The 19,905-nt window shown below is 35.2% G+C and overlaps 1 non-coding gene across 1 annotated transcript; it reads left to right on the top strand.

Annotated features, from left to right (window-relative positions):
• Positions 1–1,835: 1,835 nt before the first annotated feature.
• Positions 1,836–1,976, top strand: LOC118149092 (U4 spliceosomal RNA). Its single transcript, XR_004736248.2, has one exon. It is a non-coding gene; the product is annotated as a U4 spliceosomal RNA (small nuclear RNA).
• Positions 1,977–19,905: the final 17,929 nt, after the last annotated feature.

Genomic DNA, 19,905 nt, shown 5'->3' with positions numbered 1-19,905 from the left:
AGTTAAAGACAAAGACAGACTGTTGAAAGAATCAAGGGAAAAGTGAATCATGACATATAGGGAACCTCTCTGTAAGATTATCAGTAGACTCTCAGAAGAAACCTTGTAAACCAGAAGAAAGTGGGATAATATATTCAAATCCTGAAAGAAAAACTTTCAACCAAGAAAAATATACCCTGCAATTCTGTCTTTCAAAACTGAAGGGGTGATAGACTTAGGTTTAAAAGAACAAAAGCTGAGAGAGATTATCACAGTAGACCTATATTAGAAAATTTTAAAGAAAGTTCTTCAAGCTGAAGGAAGAAAGCACTAATTAATTACATAAAATCATATGAAAATACCAAACGCACTGGTAAAACTTGATACATTGTCAAATCCTAAATACTAGTACTCTAAGAGCAGTGGTAAAACAATTCTATCTCTAATACAAAAGTCAAAGGATAAAACTATTAAAATAACTAATGGTACAACAATCTCCTAAGGGATTCATATTATGAAAAGATGTAAAATATGACATTACAAACATGAAACTTTGGAGAAGGGGGCAAAAGTGGACAGTTAGTGTATGCAATCAAAATTAACCTTTTGGTACCTTTACTTTACATAGTACAGATATAAGATGTTTTATGTAAGCCTCAATGTAGCCACAAAGCACAGCCTATAATATGCACAAAAGAGTAAAAACTAAAAGAACCAAAGCATACCAATATAGAAACACTCACACCACAAAGAAAAGAAGAAGAAAGGAGGAAAGATCTACAAAACAACCAGTAAAAATTTTTAAAGTGGCAGAAATAAGCCAATTCCCATCAATAAAAACCTTGAATAAAAATGAAATAAATTATCCAATTAAAAGAGAGTGACTGAATGAATAAAAAGCCAAGAGCCATCTAAAAGCTGCTCACAGGAGACTCATCGAACCTGTAAGAAAAACACAGACTGAAAAGGAAGGGATAGAAAAAGATATTCCATGCAAATCAAATCCAGAAGAGAGTATGAGTATCTATACCTATATCAGATAAAGTAGACTTTGAGTCAAAAACTATAAAAAGAGAGAAATCAGGTCATTATAAAATAATTAAGGAGTCAACTCAGCAAGACTTTATAAATGTAAATATATATGTACCCAACTCTGGAATAACCAAATATGTATAGCAAATATTAGATCTAAAAGGAGAGACATACGGCAATACAGTCATAGTTGTGAACTTCATCATCCCTCTTTCAGCAAAGGACAGATCAACCAGACAGAAAATCAACAAAGAAACATTGGAGTTAAACTATAGTCTAGACTAAATGGACCTAACTGACATGTACAGAACATTTTATCTGATAGATGCAAAATGCACATGATTTTTATAAGCCTGGAGATGATTCTTAGATAGAAGACAAAATGTCAGATGATAGGTCACAAGAAAGTCTCAAAAAATCTTTAAAATTGGAAACATATCAAGCATCTTTCCAGATCACAATGGAATAAAACTGGAAATCAATAAAATGAGATTTGGCAACTAAAAATACATCTAAATTAAGCAACATCCTTCTGAATGATCAATGTTACAATGAAGAAATTAAGAAGAAAATTTTTTAAGAATTAAATCAAATGAAAATGGAAACGAAACATACCAAAATCTAAATCTTAGTACTAAGAGCAGTACTAAGAAGGAAGCTTATAGCAATAAATGCCTACATCAAAAAGGTTAAAAGATTTCAAGTAACAACTGAACATGGCACATCAAGGAACTAGAAAAGGCAGAAAAAACAAAAAATCATAGAAGGGACGACATAAAGATTAGAAATAAAGAAAATTGAGACAAAAATACAAAATATCAATAAGCTTTGCACAGTGGCAGTATTGTAGCCGATGAGATTTATCTGAGGCGCGATTATTGCTAATTGAAAACTTTTCCCAATTCCCTTCCATAACGACTTGCAATACAGTCGGCACTGGCAATTTTTGACAGTCTCTATGGAGACTGATTTAAAAAAATATGTATATATATATATAATTTTTTTTTAAAAAAAGCACACAGAAAACTTTAGCTAGAATTAAAAAAAAATCCAGAAAACTTTGGCAAGATTAACTAAGAAAAACAGAGGAAAGAGCCAAATAAAATCGAAGACAAAAGAGAAAACTTTAAAACTGATACTACAGAAATACAAAGGATCATTTGAGCAACCTTATACCAACAAATTGAAAAACCTAGAAGAAATTGATAAAATCCTGGATAAATACAACCTACTAAGTGTGAACCATGAAGAGATACAAAACCTAAACAGACAAATAATAAGAAATAAAATTAAATCAGTAATTTTCAAAACTCCCAAAAAAGCCTAGGAACAGATGCCTTTACAACTGAATTCTGCCAAATTTTTAAGAATTAACACTAATTCTTCTCAAACTATTCCAAAAAATATTGAAGGAAATGTAATTCTTCCAAATGCATTCTATGAGGCCAACATTATCCTGATTTTTAAAAAGTCAGAGAAGGACACAACAAAAAAAGAAAACTACAGATCAATATCTCTAATAAAAAAAGATGCAAAAATATTCAGCAAAATACTAGCAAACTGAATCCAACAGTAGTACATCAACAAGATTATTCACTGTGATTAAGTATAATTTAATCTCAGGAATGACATTATTCACAGAAACCAAAGAAAATTAAATGTGCATGAAACCATAAAAGACTTCAAATAATCAAAGCAATTCTGAACAAAGAGAACAAAGCTGAAAGCATCACATTATCTGGCTTCAAAATATACTACAAAGCTATAGTAATAAAACAGTGTCATATTGGCATGAAAACAAAATAGAGAATCCAGAATTAAATCCAGATATTTACTGCCAACTTATTTTCACTAAAGATGCCAAGATCACACATTAGGGAAAGAACAGTCTTTTCAATAAATCGTGCTGGATAAACTGGATATCCATATGCTGAAGAATTAACTGATACCCCTAGCTTCCATGATTACAAAACTCAAAGCAAAATTTATTAAAGACTTAAATATAGATCCTAAACAATGAAAGTACTAGAAAAACATCATGTGGAAAATGTTTTAAGACATTAGTCTGGACAAAGGATTTTTGAGTAGGAACTCAGAAACAGACAAGAAAAGCTAAAATAGACAAATGGGATTACATCAAACTAAAAAAAATCCTGCAGAGCAAAGGAAACAATCAAAACAATCCAAAGGAAACAATCAAATCGACTGAAAGAATTGGAGAAAATATTTGCAAGCTGTCCGTCTGACAAGGATTAATATGTGTCAGGAACTTCAACTACTCAACAGAATAACAACAAATAATCTCATATAAAAAGAGGCACATGATCTGAATAGATATTTCTCAATATAAGACATACAAATGGCCAAGTATATTAAAAAAATGCTCAACATTGCTAATTATCAAAGAAGTGAAAATCAAAACCATAATGAGATATTATCTCATCACAGTTAAAATAATTATCATCAGAAGGACAAAAATGCCGGTGAGAGTGTAAGAAGAACTCTTATATGCTATTAATGGGAATATAAATTAGTACAGCCATTATGGAAAACAGTAAGAAGTTTTCTCCAAAAACTAAACATAGAACTATAATATGATCCAGCAATCTCACTACTAGGTACATATCCAGAGGAAAATAAATCAGTATATCAAACAGTTCTCTGCATTGCCATGTTTATCACAACACTATTTCCAATATCCAGGAAATGGAGTGGACCTACGTGTTGGTCATCAGAATGGATTAAGAAAATGTGGTATATATACACAATGGAATATTATTCAACCATAAAAAGAATAAAATGCAGCATTTGCAGCAACATGGATGAGCCTGGAGGACTTTATATCACAGAAAGGCAAGTATCACACATTCTCACCCATATGTGGAAACTATAAAAGTAGATGTCATAGAAGTGGAGATTAGAATAGTAGTTACCAGAGGTTGGGGAGGGAAAGAGGAAGTAGGGATGGAGAATAGTTGATCAATGGGTACAAAATTATAGTCAGGTAGAAGTAATAAGTAATAGTGTTCTACAGCACAGGCGGGTTATTACAGTTCACAGTATTTTATTGTATATTTCAGAATAAGTAGAAGAGAAGGGTTTGTATATTCCCAACACAAAGAAATGAATATTCATCACCACAAATAAATGTTTGAGGTGATGGATGTAATTGTCCTAATTCGATTATTACATATTGTACACACGTATCATAATATCACATGTACCCCATAAGTATGTGTAATTATTGTATATTGGCTTAAAATTTTTAAAAAGACAAAACAACTCCAAAACGAACAGAAAACAGACAACTAATAGGCAACATAAAATTCAAAAAGTAAGCAGACATCTTCATTATACAAAAGTGATTTTGAAGAAATAAAATTATAATCAATTTATATATAAAACCTTTAATCAAACTATATTCTGGCTTAATAATTGAAACATTGCCTCAGAGATCTAGTGCCATACTAGGGTATTATTTTACAAATAGAAGCTTTGAGTTTTGGCAATCTGAATGTAAAGTGTCATCTTCTTTAACATCACCTAGAAATGTTGTTTATCCCTGCCAACGTTGGTAATGAAATACTGATTCAGAAATATGATTTGTGTCTTTTTGTTGTTTTACTCCAAAATTAAAGGAAGCTAAGGGTATGTATAAGCCTTTTATTCATGTTTTAGCAATTACCTGTTTTCAATATATCTTACAATTTTGAGATACTTCCTGACTACAGCATTAGGTTATATGGAAACAAAAAAGGCAAGAACTTGACAAATTCCAAGAGGCATTGCTTCAAACATACTCCTGATTTATTTGCATTGCAATAACTAAACCCATGTTTACCCATAACCTTAATTATCATAATCATTCATTGTATAATGGTTCTTATTTCCCTGAGTTCTTTTCTCCTTCCAGATTCCAATTTGTAATGTCACCTCCATAAGGATTCATTATTTGGCATTCTGTACCCTGGCAGAGGGGATTTCTCTCTTTAAACTCCACTATTCATTAATTTATAACTCTCTAGGCACTCTTGCCTCAAATATATCGTGGCAGTCCTGTCTTTATGAGATGGGTAACTTCCATATGAAAAAAAATCATTTCTATGAAGAAGAGTTATGCCAAAGGTATTCTTTTTTATGATGAGATGTAGATTTCCCATTAAAAGATAATCTTTCATTTCAAATATTTTAATGGAGTATTCTTGAATACAGTCATCACTAATAATTAAATTTTGGGTGCTCCAAATCCAATATGTGTTTGCCATAAATTTTATTATTCCTTGGATACTTTCATATTAATTTTTAAAAATTTACCTCTCATATTTCAAAACCTGGAGGCTATCTAGACTTATCCCTAATTAAGCTTGGAGCAGTTATTGAAGGGTGGATCATCCAAATGGCACCCAAAGCTATCCTTTCTCTTTCTTCTATAGAAGTTCTGATTCAAACGTTCTGATCTGTATCAGAACTTCTATGGAAGTGGTTTACTGAAGCCTCCCAATCACATGATCTTCCTATCTACACTAATAGCAGTATTTTTCAAAAGTATATACCTAATTACATCATATTCATATGAAAAAAGTCCTTTAATAGTTGCTATATTGATCAGAAGTAAGTTCACTAGCTGCAGTAACAAAGAACGTTTTAAAAATGTTAATACTATCACAGGATAAAAGTTGATTTCTCACTTGTGTGTTCATCCAACGTAGGTGTTCTTGGTTACCAGGCTGGAAGTTCTGACTCCCAATAATTCAATAACTCAGGTTGCTAGAGATTCTGACATCTACATATGACTCCAAGGTTGCCCTGGATATCATTACTCAAACAGGAGATAAGAAGCAGTGGAGAAGACTAATTGTTTTTTACCACCTTGCCCTGGGAATGGCAGATAATTCAGCTGATTACATTCAATAAGTGAACACCAGTTATCATCTAGATTTGCTAGAGAATGGAGGATGTAGTCTTTGGCTGGGAAGAAATCCTTGGTGGGACCCCACATCTTTGGTGGTCAATTTATTTTCTTTGACATAATTCCCATCACTAAACTTCTCAGTAAGGAATGCAAGGTACTGATCTACCACTTTGCTAATATTCCAACCTCTTTTCTCAGTATGTCCTCTTTGCAAACCATACAATTTGGCACCCCCTAAAGGTGCAGTTCTAGGATTTCAGTGTTAAGCTCACAAAGCTATTTCCTTTCCTGCATTTCTGTTATTGATAGTTGCCTGAATCTCAAAGGCAGCTGTCCAACTGGGAAGTTCTCACACTTATTTTGTATAGTGACTAATATGTATAACACATTTGATACTTAGCTGTTGCAGGTCTGAATCTCCTACTCCATAGTGACCTCCTTAAGACTAGGGATCACTTATGTTAATGAGTTCCTTTAGAGCAAAGAAATGCCCATTTGGCTAACACATGTATTCAAAATGTCTAACATATGTCTGGGTATATAAGAGATGTTTATTAAATATTTGTGGAGTAAGTGAATACATAAATTTTGAATTACTTGCATCTATTGGTGATGACAATAGATTCAAAGAATATATGTGGAAAGAAGAAAACAAAAGTAGGAAGAAAACGAAGGAAGGGAGGGGAGAGGAAACATGCTGGGTTGTTCAGCATAATGTCTCTATTTCAAAGGTCATATTTAGTAATTTTTTGGTTTGAAATCATAACTAATACCATTATATAAGTAAAATAACAAATAAGCAAATAAGTCCACATCACAATGGAGGACAACAATTTTCTTAATGTAAGTCATTAGAGAGACTTCTCATTTGCATTCAGCCCTAGCTAACTTTCAAATTCTAAGCCTCAGTAAATATTATCTAGGGGAAAATTAAGAGAATGCTATGATTTAATGGTATCAGGAAGACAAGACAAGTTAAAACTTAGAAATGTCCTAAATCTCAGACTGAAATAACTCAAAGAAAACAGGAAAATTTTATGGCTACAGTTTGTAAAACAAAGATAGTGTGTTAAACGAGGTCACGCAAATTCACTGGGGAGAGCTAAGAGCTCATAGAGAGCTCATAGTTACAGAGCTATCTAGAAAGTACCTGAATGTCAAAATAAAACTCCCTATAGAAATCTGTTTAAGGTTCCTTCAAATATTTGGAAAGGCTTCCTGAAATGGTTCCAAAAGTGTTATTAATATGAAAAAAAATTGTTTTCCTCTTGGCTCCATGCTTACTGTCCTAAAATGTGTTCAGCCAAGGGACTCTCCAGAGGTTCAGTGAGTGGCTTTATTATGTATATTGGATAATGAGTGTAAGTGTTCTTCACTAGTAGCATTTGCAAGAAAAATTTCCTTGCACAAAACTCTTTTCTTGTAGAAAACGTAATGGCTTTGCTCCAGTAGTTATCCAACAAGTAAAGCTTCAAAGGCAAAAAATAGACTTTCCTATAGGACCTTTATTTAATTATCAAACACTGAAGATTATAGAGAAAAATGTTCCTTCCTTTTTTTCAAACATTCACTTAAATTCATATCCCTGATTTCTAATTAATGTATTCAGGATCTGAATCTAATTCTCTTTATTATGAGTAAAATTCCCTCATTTTATCTAATGTTCTTTAAGGCTAGGGCCCTCTTAAATCGTGTAAACTCAATCCCTTTTATTAAACCTATCATCTAAATTCAACTGCTATTTTCGTTTATTTAAGCCATTCAGGAAGTGTGTGTTCAAAATGGGGATACAAAATACCATTAGTGCATAATGAACTCTATGTTCTCCAGAAAATAATGGCAAATCAAAGATTTAGAATCAGCACAACTGGTTTTACTGGGAAGCAGACTCTGAGATGGAGTTGAGTGCAGGAAGTTTGTTAGGGACTATTCTTGAGATACAACCTACGGAAGGATAAAGAATAAGGCAGGATTAGGCGAAATTGGAAACTGACCTGCAACACAGTCCCAGTGGTATTCATGAGATCCTGCAAGAAGTTGTGAAGCTGGGATACACCTTCAAAATTTTCCACCTTGGAGGTTAGACAGCTGGGCTTTTGGAACTTTGATTAGTCACTGGCTATGGGCTATCCCTGAAAGGTCACATGACTGAGTAAGTCAGGTCTCCGTATCTAAGGCACTACCTGAAAGGAGCTGAAAGCTGAGGCTCCAGTAGCAGGCAGATTAAATCTTCTATTAATGAAGGATGATGTTGGTACCAAATCACAACATCTATCACAGTGGTTTTTTTTTTTCTGTTTTGTTTTACTGTTTGTTTTTTGAGACAAGGTCTTGCTTTGTCACTCAAGTTGGAGTGCAAGATCATGGCTCAATGCAGCCTCAACCTCCCAGGCTCAAACAATCCACCCACCTCAGCCTTCATAGTAGCTCAGACTACAGGTATGCACCACCACTCCCTGCCATATTTTTTAGTTTTTGTAGAGACGGGGTTTTTCCATGGTGCCTAGGTTTGTCTCAAACTCCTGAGCTCAAGCAATCTACTTGCCTCAGCCTCCCAAAGTGCTGGGATTACAGGTGTGAGCCACCGTGCCCAGCCACAGACCCCTAACATTACTTGGGTAGAGTATTCCTGGGAGCTTAAAAGCCACAGAGGTAAGATGCTAATAAGTAGTTGAAGTGTGTGTTAAGAGCAGTAGTTGAGAGTGGTTGATGTGAAGCAATCATGAGGGAAATGCAGTCATTATGCCTTCCAGGGAAACTTTAGAAATACTCGAAAATGCACATTACATATATGCACTTCCGTTTTTTTGATTTGGAAAGTTAAAATGTTAATACAGTCTTCACAATCAATGCTACCGGAAACATAATTAAAATGCTTCCTTTGGTCAATTAAATATCTCTTCAATGATCTGAAGAGGAAAAAGTAGAGAAAGTTCTTCTCAGCCAACAGAATAGGAACTTTCCTCAGAGGCTTCCCAGCAAGGTGGTTGCTATCTCAAGCTGATCCGATAACAAGCTATTGATATTATTTTTCACTAGCTTCTATGCCACATTGTTCAATGAACACATTGGCTCCACCAACTATTGGAAACTTGCTAGATTCCAAGTCATCAGAGCAATAAGGTTTCTCTTCTCTAATGGCAGAAGACCAAGAGGGCATTTAGTCTGCTCATGGGAAGATTTGATTCAACACATTTTAATGGGTTTTTATCTCATCATCCTTTATAACTATTCTTCTGTGAAGGAAGCAGAATTGCCCATTACATCCTAACCTTTGTTCAGACTTAAGAAATGTTTGACAAACTGTATGGTAGTCTGACCAAATGAAATCCCAGCCCATATATCTTGTGGCATATTAACCTGCCCACTGCTTCTCCATATTCAGACCCAGAGATCATAGAAATTATATTTTTATATAAATAAAATAATATTAAATAAATAGATGTAAAGCCTATATTTATTTAAATATACTATAGAAAGTCACTTGCAGAACAAAGTTCATGCAAGAGTGCCAGGTAGAATGTAAATGTTGTATCATTAAAATTGTGCTGTGAATGACTTTAAGAATAATAAAAATTCACTTCATAATCTGGATTGTATTAACAATAAATGCCCAGTTACATTATTATACTTTTACTAATCCATTAAGCTGCTGTTCTAAAATTACTTATACTGAAATGTTAGTATAGGATATAATAAAATACCATGCTATAGCTATAACATGTTGGATTTTAATTACTATTCTTATAAAATATGAATTAACATGGTGGCAATTCACTTGAAATCTAATTAACTTGCCTCAGTTATCTTGCTCAATTCTTGCAATATGCAAATAATCTTTACAAAGTTAACATATTAATAAGAATATGATTTTGCATTTTCCCCAATTTAATTTCTATTTAATTACATTACTAAAGTTGGTTTGTCTCCCAGCAAAGTATCAATTTTGTAAAGTGTATCTGTAATAGTCACTTGATCATGAGTCTTAAAAATAACCCAGTGTCTTATTAATTCTGTGTAAATTATTAAATGCTCAATGTCCAATGTACCAATTTTCTGCCACTCTGCACCATTGCCACTCTAGATCTTTCACAGAGTTCTTACTGAGTGAAATAAACACTATGTGGAATCATAATTAACCCGTGCCCTGGCATCTACCCCAATAAATAGTCTGGTATGGAAAAGATAGGAGACTGGCAGAAGAAAGAGATGCCAGAGCAAGAGCAGGTACCACAGTTGGCTTAGAGGTCATGAATAAAGTAAGATGCTAATTTGTAAAGCTTGACATTGCATGTTTTTTAGAAACATAGATGATATGCTGAATTGCTTTCATCATTCAACATTCATGCAAAGTAGCCCAAATTTCCCTGCTAACACAGAAAAGAATGTGTGTTATGTAGTAGAGAAGAGGAAATCTAGTTTACTTCTATCAGCTAAACAGAGGCCCATTACTTGAATCTTAAGGTAACTATATGGCACAAAATTAGGGGCTTATTATTTTTCTAGTAGGATGACACACAATATAGCAGTGACCAGTATTCCTTGTTATATCCAATTTCGAGAGGTTTTTCTAAGATCCCAAGTTATGATAATTTCTCAGGTCTGTTTAATCCATGTCCTCCCATTTACCTGCATGTTGAAGTGAGGAGGATGGTACAAGAAGGTACAGAAAGAAACTCCTCAGGTGCAATACTAACCATGTGCCATTTTTGCCCCATGTCCCAGGGCATTTCTCATTCTACTTCATGCAAATGAAGTCCTGACATCTCATGATCTTTAATGTCTGTCCAAAGTAGTCATGCAGATGACCCTGATGATTTTAACAATCCACAGTTTGTATTCCTTTCTGTTGACGGACTTACAAAGACAACTGGAAATGCATCTAAGGTACAGAGATAGATTTTGGTTGGTTTGTTTTTTTAAACAGATTTTTGCCACATTAGCTAAGAAGGAAAGGAAAAGGAAGTACAGATGTAGGTTTCTGGCCAAAGTCATCTAGCCTTGAAGATATTTGAAAGATTATTAGTGGAGGGAAAGGCAGATTTAGTGAGTTTTTTTTTTAATCTCAGACAGCTTTAAAATTAATATCAAACTTTTGAATAAATATTTATTTTATAATTCAACAACAAGGTCTAATTGGACAGAGTCATAATGAGATAAATGTTTAGATAGGGAAAAAAATCAGAAATCAGAAAATCATCACCCTATCCCACAGTAGTTACAAAAATTTACAGTTTAAAATATTGGTAGAAGTAGGTAAATATAATAATCGTCTTTTAAATTCACATAAAGTCTTAGTCTACGAAGTATCCTTATCAGTACATTAGTATTGTCATTTCAGCTCAACAGAATCCTTCAACAAGATAGGCATTATAATCTCCAAACCAAAGCTCAATGAGATTAAGTGACTTAACCAAGTTTCCCTGGCTGGTAAACTATGCTCCTAAAATTTGGCTTAGAATTTTGTATGCCAAACCCAGTTAGTGTTCCTTCCACTCTCCCTCACAGATGGGTCTTGTAAACAGATTTAGAGAAATCACAGTAGAGGCTATAACTCATTTCTCCTCACCTGTTGCTTCTGCTGGGAGGCTGTCTCATTAAAATCTGTGTCAGTATCCAAACCTTTAGGCTTAATACATGTAGAGAATTTGTCCCCATATATATATAGACATATAGTTACACATATATAAAAACATTATATATGTTTTATTATACATATATGTAAAATAAAACATCATTATGTACACACACACACACACACACACACACACACACATTTGATCTTCCACACATATTTAGGCCCCTTCCAAATCAAAGGGATTATTGTGGTTTCTTGTTCAGAATCTGAATACTGATAGGCATCGGTGGCCTAGGGTCTGGAAGTCAGGAAGGCAATGCTAAAGCTAGAAAATTAAGATTAAGGCCTATGGTGACACAGGAGTCAGGTACATAACAGAAAAGGTTTTGCTTCAGTTTCTTGCCTTTCCATTAAGAAATTCTGGGATCTGGGGACTATGAAATAGGCTCACATAACCATAAGCATCAACAATGGTAAGAATACTAGCCACAAACTACATTCCAGGCAATATACAAAAACTTTGACATCTATGTCCTCAAAAAATTCTCTAACATTGATTCTGTAAGATCTCATTTATATATTAAAAAAGAAAAAAAAAAACCCTGATACTTAGAGGGTCTAAATAATTTGTCTAAGATCAAAAAACTTCCCCAGTGAGAGTGATAGGATTTGACGAAATGCTATTTGACCTCAGAACCGGTGCCCTGAGTCATTAAGTTACACTGCCTTTGCAGTACTAGGGGAGGAATATGGAAAATGAAGTTTGGGGCACATGATTCCTAATGACTTACAAGATAAAATAATTGCTGTAAAAATATGGCTTTCCAAAGTATATAAATTATTTTCATTTAATATACATTTATTGTAAAAGCAATATACAATAAAAATACAGAAAAGTATAAGGTTACATTAAGAAGAAAAGTAAAAAAACTTCCTCCCCACCCTCCAACAGTCTTCCAATGTCACAAATGTAAAGTTTCTTTAAAATACTACTTCATACATTCTAATAAGTCACAAGGCTTTGTTTCTTCTTGGTTTATTGTTGAGATACATTAAAATATTAAGCATTGGCTCAGTGTGGTGGCTCATGCCTGTAATCCCAGCACTTTGGGAAACTGAGGCAGGTGGATCTCTTGCATTGACGAGTTTCAGACCAGCCTGGTCAATATGGCAAAACCCCATCTCTACTAAAAATACAAAAATTAGCTGGGCATGGTGGCGCACACCTACAGTCCCAGTTACTCAGGAGGCTGAGGCAGGAGAATTGCTTGAACACAGGAGATGGAGGTTGCAGTGAGCTGAGACTGTGCCACTACACTCCAGCCTGGGCAACAGAGCAAGACTCTGTCTCAGAAAAAAAAAAAAATTAAGCATCACTAATGTTATTTTACAATAAAATATGGTTAACGGTTGTCAAAAGCACATTTTCTTTACAATGAATATTTTCCTCATTAAATACTGCCCAAATCCTTATATATCCTACTCCTGCTGATCATCAAAATTTTAGTCTCATCTTGCAAATATAGTGTATCTACAATAAAACAGTTGGAAAATATATAGAGATTGACCACAAACAAGGCCCACAAGCTACTGCTGTGTAATGTATCCACTAACAGGTTGATGAGGTCAGTTGTTATATTTGACAGCAAGAGAAATATGAGCTGTTTTCTGTTTAGAGCTGTGATTAAACAAAGACTGGGTTCCCTTCTTTCAGCTTCAGGTACTCGAGATTCTGAATGCTTTTTATTTGTAACAGGTGGATGGATAAGTTTCCAAGAACATGGTACTAGAGCTCCTTTAATTAGAAATTTGGCAAAACTCAAAATTATATCACCCAGTAAGAAACTATTAAGAAGGATCAGGCTAGAAGCAACAATCCAAATACAAAAGGCTAAATTTGCCATTCTTCGAGACATTGCTTCTACATTTACTTGAACTATGTAAAGAAACAGAAAGAGGCCAATAGCTACCAGTGTAAGACAACAGGCTACTTTTATGAAGGCTTTGATATGTGATCTGTTCTTATGCACACATAACCCTGTTTGTACACCAGCCATGTGTATTGCCACATACCCCAGGGTAGAGGTCAGGTTTCTCTTTTTATTCTGCTAAATTTATGTCATGCATTTCAAGGTAGAAGGTATGGGGAATAGGAGTGGAGGAATATCACGTCTAAAGGAAAGAAAATTGGTTCTTGTTGGAGACAAAAGGACCTTACTCTTTCGAATGTGTAAAGCTCAGGTACACATACAGTACATCAATATATATCTAGTATATCTGTGGTATTAATACTTCATGAGAAGGTCATTTAGGAAAACAAATACTGAAAAAGGATTCTTCAGGGAAGATACCAGAAAAAAAGATGAGGACATATTAATCTAGCTAAACAATTTTTAAAATTTAAAACTAGGAGCACAGACTTCAATGGAGACGACATTTTAAATACCATGTGAAAATGGTTAGTGAATTAACCCAACTCCAGTAATTTTTGTTTCATCACTCTTGTGAAAGTATCCATATTTTCTTCTGATTCTTGTTCTAAAAAAGCATTTTGGGGAACCTCACCTTGACTAAGTTTGTTGCAAAAAGTGGGACATCAAGGTTTGGATAAACTATTGCCCAGCATTCCCTTAGTGTTCACTGTATGCTTCACCATATTTCTCAGCCTCTTTCCAGTGAGGTAGGGCCAGATGACTAGGGCTGAGGCCGATGGGCTCAGAGCAGCGGTAACAAGTCTTAGTTATACTGCAAAGCATTCAAGAGCTGGTGGCAATGGTCCAGCTTTTCTCTTTCTCTGCCACAGAAGGGCATACGTTCCAGATGGTGCAGCTACAAATTGGCAGAGCCTCCATCAGCCTGGGTCCCTGTGGCACAATGTGAAGTGGCCCCTGCCCACCTGCATTAGAAATATAGCCTGGATAAGAACTCAACTGCGGTTGTGTTGTCACTGAAATTCTGGAGTTAATTTGTTACAGTCTGATGGTGTAGACTATCCTGAAATATACAGTGGTGATAGCTGTTCTTGAGATGTGTAATTGATATTGAAGTTTTAGATTTATTATTCCCACCCATGTCTTTATCTCCTTTGTAAAACATACTGTTGTGTAAAGTCCTAGCTTTGTGCACCACATTTAACTGTTACAAAAATTTCCTGATAGAAAACCAACAGTTCTTCCCCAGAAGCAACTCATTCTCTCCTTGAATACTTCATTGCAATTGCCTTTGATGGTGAATCTTAACAATGAAGTCAATTCACTGGGCAGGGTCCACAGTATTAAAAAGGAATATATCATAAAGCAAATATTACTAATGCTTAGTGAATTATTTTTTATTTTTATTAAAATATGTTTGCCTCTAACATTCCTTTTAAGCCTAGCCTCATTTCTTTTAAATCCCGGGACTGTGGGCCAGTGCTTATTTGCATGCTAATTACCAGCTAAAGGCATTTTATGCTGATCCAAGGTCTTTAACCAACTAATGAACCGAGGAATGATGATGTTTCCTTGGAGGAAAATTGCTTACTTTCATCTCATTCCTACTGAATTGCAAGCCTTGTACCCATTGCCTCACACTTCGGGCTCTTTCCTGAATATGTAAGTAGAGAATTAAGTAGCTGTGGTTGGATACCACTGAGTATCTCATTGCATGTATATATACTTAGGAAACATGCCAAGTACTGGAGATATGTAACTGACACTAAATGGGCAAAAACAAACTCTGAAATGGTCTTCCTGCCATGTCAGAATCTTCTCAAAAGTGATTATACTTGGCCAAAGCTTTTAGATTTGAGATCAGCTACATAACTCTTTACTTGCACAATTATGGGTGATATATTTAGAGACAGTACAGAAAAATAAGATGGCTATTTCAGAGAAAGAAAAAGAAGACAGCATCAAATACTAACTGGTTGTGTAATCAACATTGAAATCTGGGATGTGGCTAAAGATGCTTAGGCAGAGGACCTAAATATTTGTTTTCCATGCTTTATAACAGTGTTTCATTTAGTCAAGAGAGTTTTTTGAATTTTGTAGCATTGAAACAGCTGTTTCAAAGAATTGGAATACACATAGATACACACAAATTCCTAATTTCAAGAGCAAAGTAGCTTATCTATTGAGCTATTTTTCCTAGGAAGTTGATCCTTGTAACTAGGGATAGAGATTTCATTCTCAATCTAAAGTGTTGCTAGGAACTATATCAATATAGGTAAATATCAGCAATATATTCTTTCTCCAAATCATCCATTTCTTGATGATCTTCACTATCTGAGTCCTCCTAAATTTACCAGAGCTGACAATGGGCTACGACAACACTCCATCTGAGACAATTCCGTTTCCCAGGTATTGTGTTGTTTCACTCTATTCTCTGGTTCCTGAATGTAAAGCGTTGCAAAATTACTAGTATGTATGTAGAGAAACAGAGTTTTGTTTGCTTGTTTGTTTTATAAGTAACTGATTTGATATACTTTAGAGCATTGTCTGCCTTTGGGGTAAGGACATTCAAATTTTTCTATTAATTTAGGTCAGAAATCTCAGACCAGTAATATTTTAAATTCTGATTAACTCAGTCTCTGCTTGGGTAATCCAACAGAGGCGTCTCTGAGATTTAAGTCAACCCCCTAATAAAGCTCCCCTCTGACCTCCTACATAGGAACTGAGAGAGGGTGAAGAATACCATACTAATCTCTGCTGGGATGCCATGTTGCAAAGATTTCTGTTTATTTTGTTCTCTGCTTGTATTTCTGTCATTTAGAACATCAACTGTCACAGAGTAGTCACTCAATACATATTTGTTGCATGAATGAATGAATACACAGGATTCTCCTTCAACAACTCCAACCAGTAGAGGCTCAACTGTGCTTCCTTTCACTCTATCAATCTATTTAAGTCCTGGATATTAGCAGGGATGCAAGAAAATAATTTTATATTTCTCTTCTTTTACCACTTTTTGCCTGCCTTCTCTCTAATTCCAGGAGAAGAGCCTTTCTCAAACTTCCTCTTCCTGCCTGATCACCTTACATAAAACTTTTTGCTACTCTACCTACCAAGTATAGCCCTCCATCAGCTAAAGAAGAGATAATGGAATTTACTGAATTCCCTCTTTCCCACTTCTTGTTTTATAATTTAGTGTCATGCTGAACAAGTCAGTATCAGATCAATCTATCTTCTATTTTAGAAAATAAGCCTTAAGACTCAGTTTAAGAGGATGAAAACTGATTATATTAGGAACTGTAGGAACATTTAAAATGACCAATAAAATAAAGGTCAGGGCCATTTTGAAGAAAAGTTCACAGTTCATTAGAAAACTGACTTAGAGAAAAAAGTGAATGGCGTACATTTAGTAAGGGATGTCTTCCCACTAGTCACTTCATGCAGTCTGAGTTATCTCCCTTGAGTACCTGCCCAAAGTGCCAGTGTCAATGATTCATTCAATGAAAAGAAAGCAGAGTCATGTACAGGTGGTGGGAATTGTGAAAGTAGGACACTTGATGGAGTCCACTCCTTAGAATCTTCTCTTGGCTTGCTTTGTATGGTGATTGTCTTGTATCATGAGTTATTTCATTTGTTAGCATTATATATCTCCATGTTTTCATCATATTCTCTCTCCTAAAAAAATACCCTATTATACTTTCTGAAGGAAAATAGGAGATAAAGAAATGCTACTGGTACCAAAACAGAGATACAGACCAATGGAACAGAACAGAGGCGTCAGAGGCAACACCACACATCTACAACCATCTGATCTTTGACAAATCTGAGAAAAACAAGCAATGGGGAAAGGATTCCCTGTTTAATAAATGGTGTTGGGAAAACTGGCTAGCTATGTGCAGAAGGCAGAAACTGGACCCCTTCCTGACACTTTACACTAAAATTAACTCCAGATGGATTAAAGACTTAAACAAAAGACCTAACACCATAAAAACCCTAAAAGAAAATCTAGGCAAAACCATTCAGGACATTGGTGTAGGCAAGGACTTCATGACCAAAACACCAAAAGCATTGGCAACAGAAGCCAAAATAGACAAATGGGACCTAATCAAACTCCACAGCTTCTGCACAGCAAAACAAACAATCACTAGAGTGAATTAGCAACCAACAGAATGGGAAAAAATTTTTGCAGTTTACCCATCTGAAAAAGGGCTAATATCCAGATTCTACAAAGAACCAAAACAGATTTACAAGAAAAAACAAGCCCATTCAAAAGTGGGCGAAGGATACAAACAGAAACTTTACAAAAGAAGACACATATGAGGCCAAGAAACATATGAAAAAATGCTCATCATCACTGTTCATTAGAGAAATGCAAATCGAAACTACATTGAGATACCATCTCATGCCAGTTAGAATGGCAATCATTAAAAAATCTGGAGACAATAGATGCTGGAGAGGATGTGGAGAAATAGGAACACTTTTACACTGTTGGTGGGAGTGTAAATTAGTTCAACCATTGTGGAAGACAGTGTGGCGATTCCTCAAGGACCTAGAAATAGAAATTCCATTTGACCCAGCAATCCCATTACTGGGTATATATCCAAAGGACTATAAATCATTCTACTATAAGGACACATGCACACGACTGTTCACTGCAGCACTGTTATAAAAGCAAAGACTTGGAACCACCCCAAATGCTCATAGATGATAGAGTGAACAGGGAAAATGTGGCACATATACACCATGGAATTCTATGCCACCATAAAAAACGATGAGATCGTGTCCTTTGTAGGGACATGGATGGACCTGGAAACCATCATTCTCAGCAAACCGACATAAGAACAGAAAATCAGACACCGAATGTTCTCACTCATAGGCAAGTGTGGATCAATGAAAACACATGGACACAGGGAGGGGAGCCTCACACACTGGGGTCTGTCAGGAGGGGAATAGGGGAGGGACAGCAGTGGGTGGAGAGTTGGGAGAGATAACATGGGGAGAAATGTCAGATATAGGTGATGGGGAGAAAGGCAGCAAATCACACTGCCATGTGTTTGCCTATGCAACAATCTTGCATGTTCTTCACATGTACCCCAAAGCCTAAAACGCAATAAAAAAAAAAAAGAATGGCATGCCAGTTGTCTTGCTTTTAGCTTGCTTGCCTATGACACAAGATGTAGAGTTAATTGGATAATGTATTCTTCAATATGAGCTATGATAAAGGAAGCCATTCAGATTGGTGCTGTAGGTTTCACCCTTGGCTGTAAATAATTATCTTCCAGAGAGTTTCTAGAATACACTATCCCTTGTGCTGCACCCCCAGAGATTCTGATTTAATTTTTTTGGGTGGGGTTTATACATTATTTTTTTTCTAAAACTTCTCAGGGGTTTATCATCAGAAGCTTTGGAGGCAGGATTTGGAACTGCTGTTGTAGTGCAATAAGCATTTGACTTAGGATAGTTCTGACATCAATTGTCTGATCCCCAAGTCATATCACTTTCTGTATCTCAGATTTGTCACCTGAAAAGTGAAATATAATAATGCTAACTCACAAAATTATTTCAAAGAACACATTTGATGGTGCACAAACATGTTTGGAAGCTCCTAAATTCTTTAGAAATATTAACTCTTCTAACACTTAAATCTTAAATGGTAACAGACTACCTTAAATGATTTAAATTAGAAAAACATGATGATAATAATAATAATAGACTACTGCCAACTTCAGGAGAAGTTTGTAGCAAATCTCATACAGAATATGCTTTTTGTGAGCTCAGTGAAGCACTGCAATGATGGAGTTGTTTGTTATTTTTTTTTTCATACTCTATAAAAAGCTCTCCAGAAATCATAGCTAATACAATGAACTTTATTTACAATTTATTTTTATCTGGGTAACTTATTTTTGTGTCTTTCTCATCACATTTATGTCCTGTGTTCAGAATGAAGTTTTAAAATGCTATGGGTTCTCAGAGAAGAGCTTGCAGATGGAACACAAAATCTGTTTGTTATACCCATTGCTTATTTATGAAGCTAAAGATCAGCAAGGAGCCATTTGGTTGTGCTGTTGTTTGCAATGATAAACTGTTTGTACATGAAGAGGGAGACAAACTACCTCAAGCAGGTTGTGGGGAGAGGGGAGAGAATAGGTTACATTTGCTGCACAGCCTTCCAATACAAATATCTTTAGTAGACTGCTGAATGGAAGGAGACCACATGACTGACAGAAAAGGAGAAAAGCAGAACTAGCTAAGCAAATGAAGAGTCCTTTCCAATTACACCAAGAAGAGGTAACTGGATTCTGTAGTGAGGGCTTGACATACAGGCTGGAGATGGACAATCTTTTCGACACCAGCCTAGAAACACCTATAGCCCATGGTGTGATTTTTACTTACTCTCTCTGAGATTTGCTTCCAGATCAATGAGCTGTGAATGAGCTTAAATTCTTACCCAAGGTCGTGGAACTGAAGTTGAG

This window comes from Callithrix jacchus, chromosome 17 (assembly GCF_049354715.1).
Source record: "Callithrix jacchus isolate 240 chromosome 17, calJac240_pri, whole genome shotgun sequence".
Lineage (NCBI taxonomy): Eukaryota > Metazoa > Chordata > Mammalia > Primates > Cebidae > Callithrix > Callithrix jacchus.
The sequence above is the reverse complement of the archived record's forward strand: the minus strand, read 5'-3'. Positions and strand labels throughout refer to the sequence as shown.